The sequence below is a fragment of the Suncus etruscus genome, chromosome 5, assembly GCF_024139225.1.
Source record: "Suncus etruscus isolate mSunEtr1 chromosome 5, mSunEtr1.pri.cur, whole genome shotgun sequence".
NCBI classification, from domain to species: Eukaryota; Metazoa; Chordata; class Mammalia; order Eulipotyphla; family Soricidae; genus Suncus; species Suncus etruscus.
The window spans coordinates 24,634,068-24,638,747 of record NC_064852.1 but is presented as its reverse complement, the minus strand read 5'-3'; positions in this window follow the sequence as shown (position 1 = coordinate 24,638,747).

The window sequence follows — 4,680 nt, the reverse complement described above, 5'->3', positions numbered from 1 at the left end:
GCACACACATGATGGTTGCCAAGCACCATCAGGGGTCACTTCTAAACACAATTAGGACCAGCTCTTGATTTCACAGGGATTAAGGTATGGCACAGGGCTCAGCAACCATCCAACTGTCTTGCCTGATTTGGGAAAACTACTGGCAATTGCCCAGGGCCTGGTTGGTGCATGCACTCCACCTTTTTAGGTATTCTGAACTTGTCTCTTGTTTTGGAATTTTCTGCTGATGTTTTACTTGATTTAACTCCTGAAATTTCTGGTTGATTTCATTACCAGTTTGATATTGTATGACAACTTTCAATCTATTACTTAATTTTCAGTAGAAGTAATGAAAACTTTCTATACCTGTTTGTAACTATGCTTGTATATGAACTGGTATGAATGCCCTAATTAAAATTATTTATAAAAACATGGATCAGAGATTACGGAAAAGTATTTTTTTCCAAAATAAAAGGGAATACTGAATATCTTCAGATTATTTTGTGAATCACACAAAAAGGGTATAATATAATAATATGTAACATATTATAATATGATAATATATAATAAAAAAGTATACTATAAAGTATAAAACAAAAATACTGCTGTGGTTTTCAATTTTAGTTACATCAATAGTGCTTAACAACTCTAGAAATTTTAACTCACTTTTACTTAATTGCCTCCCAGTACAGATATTAAATTTTGTACTATCGATGGAATTTTCATACATGCGATGAATTAAAAAGATCTGACACACATATTTAAAGTACAAAAAATCCTATATATCAAAGAAATAGAGTGGATATAGTCTTATTCTCACTTTTCAGCATGTTTAACAGTTTCTTCTGTTTTTTTGCAAAGAAAATTGCTAGATTTTGAGGCCCATATGCTCTCTGGGCCCATGTGTCCCCAAGTGTTGCCTGGTTACATGGTGCCCGAGCACATGCTGTCTAAATCTCTTTTTTTGAGATGCATACTTTCATATTTTAACTCTAGGATGTTACTGGAGGCTCTTTTCCTTCTCTTTCCCAGAATTTCCAAATAAAACCATTTTTTTAAATCACAGTATTTTAATCAATAAGAGCAAGTTAAAATAAAACAAAAATGAAGGAAGCATACTACATTTTCCTTTACTTATATTGGAAACACTATAATGGTACATGTTATAGATCATTTCATCTTTGTTATTTTTTTTAGATTTTTATTGTGGTAAGAGTGAATTACAAATCTTTCACAGTAATATTTAAGGCACATAGTGACAATGAATGAGAGGTATTCCCACCACCAGTGTTGTCCTCCCTCCATTTCTGTTCCCAGCATGCATCCCACATCTCCCTCCTTTACCCCCTGTAATGCTAGTGGAACTGTTCCCCACTTGTACAGCTTGTTGTAGATTGGGTGTCGATTCTGTTGTCATTGACTTTGAATTTGGTATTCAAGTCTGATCATTTTTTATTTCCACCAAATGAACATATGACTTTCTGGTCTTGGAATCATGGTGGGAGGGGGAAGGCAATCAAAAAAGAGAAAAACTAGGAGGAGTTCGTCTAGGTGTTATAGATACCATTTAGAAGAAGGAAGGGAAAAAGACGAAAAAGGTAACAAAATAAAACAATAACAAAAAACAATAAGGGAGTAACAAAAATACAAAAAAAAATAAAAAAAGAATAAACCAAAAACCAAAACCATCAGCTATGGCAAAACAAAACAAACACAAACAAAAACAGACAAAAGAAAACAAAAATAGACCAGCAACTTTTTTTTTTTTTTTTTTTTTGGTTTTTGGGTCACACCCAGCAGCGCTCAGTAGTTACTCCTGGCTCCACGATTTTGCTCAGAAATCGCACCTGGCAGGCTGGGGGGGGGGGCAGGGGGGGGACCATATGGGATGCCGGGATTCAAACCAATGACCTTCTGCATGAAAGGCAAACACCTTACCTCCATGCTATCTCTCCGGTCCCGTAATAATATCTATGTACTAATATATTTGTTTGTTTGTTTGTTTTTGGGCCACACCTGGTGATGCTCAGGGGTCACTCCTGGCTATGCACTCAGAAATCACTCCTGGCTTGGAGACTACATGGGACACAAGGGGATCGAACCGCGGTCCCTCCTAGGTTAGCGCTTGCAAGGCAGACACCCTACTGCTGGCACCACCACTCTGGTCCCAAACCAGCAACTTCTTCTTTTTTTTTTTTTTTTTTTTGGGCCACACCCGGCAGTGCTCAGGGGTTACTCCTGGCTCTCTGCTCAGAAACAGCTCCTGGCAGGCACGGGGGACCATATGGGACACCGGGATTCGAACCAACCACCTTTGGTCCTGGATCGGCTGCTTGCAAGGCAAACGCCGCTCTGCTATCTCTCCGGGCCCCAAACCAGCAACTTCTTAAATGAGTTGTTGTTATTGTTGTTCTCCTCCTCCTGCTCCTCCTTCTCCTCCTTCTCCTCTTCGTAGGCACAGTAAATATTGGGGAAATTAGAACAGGAATTCCCTTGGCCTAAGAGATACAGGGTTTTCCGCCCTTGAAGCATACTGCCATGGGAACAACTTCAGGCTCCATACTCACTCATTTACAACACCCCAAGGTCTTTTTATCATTCTGGGAAACTTTCCACTCAGATGTGGGTGATGACATCCCACCTCTGTAGCTGGAGCTTTTGTTATTTGCGTAGGTCATAGGGTGAAGGCTAGGAGAGGTTTTTCTTTATGGTTCTAAAAGTTCTGTTTCATAACTGTTGTGATCAATCTTCTGTAATTAGTGATCTTGGTTTTTGTTCAGATCCTAGGACAGAGCCTAAGGTATAGTCTTTCAGCATGGTTCCAGAATTTCTGCTCAGTCACAGTTGTCAAAGTTAGACATCTGGAATTAGGGATCTTTGTTTTTGTACCAATTCTAGGCTCAAGCTTAGGCTAGGAACTTCCTCACTGGTCCCTTGATAGATTCTGTCCAGACCATGAAATAAAACAATTTTAAGTTAAAAAAATTCAATTAGATTTTGAGTCTGGACTTCAACAAATTTCTGCTACTGTAGGAAAATAATTAGCTCTGAATATTAGTGCTTATAAGCACTAAAATCTTTCCCCATTTTTTTATTTTATGGGAAAATTTTTCTTGAGTGTGGCTCTTGTGATCATGGAACTATAAAACCCATCAGACATGATTATAAAATAATCATTACAATTCTATAAACAGGAGATCTTTGTTCATCCCTGTTTCTTTCCCTTCCCTCTACTGATGCTTTGGTAGCTACATGCAATATCAGAGTTGGTGCTGAGTATAATCGCACTCTCCATGGTCTAGTGCTTGCATTATCTTTTCAGTTGTGTTGCTTCTACACAACTGGCTGCTATGCAGCTTCAAAAGCTCTACCTATTCTGGTGTTTTTATTTTAATCCCAGAGCTGCCAAGAGACACTGGGTATCCAGGAGCACAAGGCATCTTGGTTCTGAGCACGCTAAGGAGGCACATTGTGGACCAAATTATCTCCACTCTCTATTTCCTCTCCTTCCTATTTCCAGGTGGTACAGCATATCAGGTGACAAACGTATTGACTTTTATTGAACTGATGGTTCCTGGTAGGCTTGAAAGATGACATGTTTTAAAATGCCAGGAAATAGTTTATGATGTACAGTGCTTCCAAATTACGGGGAGGGGGGGTAGTTCATATTCTAGGTATCAGCTGATGCCAAAGCTGCAAATATTCCCATTTGCTGTCACCCTATACCTGGTATCTCTTTTTTTTTTTTTTTAGGGGGGGGGGGTCGTCACACCTGGTGCCACTCAGGGGTTACTCCTGGCTCTGTGCTCAGCAATCCCTCCTGGCAGGCAAGGGGGACTATATGGGGATGCTGGGATTCGAACCACCGTCCATCCTGGATCAACTGCATGCTAGGTAAACGCCCTACCGTTGTGCTATCTCTCCGTGGCCCCCAACTTCTTAATCAGACAATCATGCTCTCCTACAATCAGGATCCCTCACCCTAGGCCTGGAGTAGGGAATAAAAGAAGCTTTGGAAATAGCAGCTGCGCTAAATACTATACCCAGACTTTTTTGTTTGTTTGTTTTTTGTTTTGGGGTCACACCCGGCAGCACTCAGGGGTTACTCCTGGCTCTGTGCTCAGAAATCACCCCTGGCAGGCACGGGGGACCATATGGGATGCTGGGATTCGAACCACCGTCCTTCTGCATGCAAGGCAAACACCTTACCTCCATGCTATCTCTCCAGCCTCTATACCCAGACTTTTTTAGGTAAGAGCCCGACCCTCTCTAACCATCTGGGCTCAAAGCTCCAAAGCTACCCCCCACCCAAAAAAAAAAAAAAAAATCCCTCCTCCTGGAGACGCACCACGCATGCGCCCTACACCCCGCTGTCAACCAAGCCCTCCGGCGCGCGCGCGCCCCGCGCTCCCGCCGCTCGCGTCCGAGAGCGCGCTCCCGCCCCGGGCACGAGCGCCTGCCTGGGCGCTTTTCCCTTAGCGCTTCGTGGCGGGCGCCCCTAGCGGTCGGAACTGGCACTGCGGCGCGGTCCGCTGGGGAGCGCCGCCTCCTCCTTCCTCCCTCCCGCCCGCCCGCCCACTCCCGCCCGGGCTGGGTCCTGGGTCCTGGTCCTGCCTCCTGCCTCCTGCCCGGGCGCTGCAGTTCCCACACTCGGGGCGGGGGCGAGCGCGTCCGGCCTGCGGGGAGACCGTGCGGGGTCGC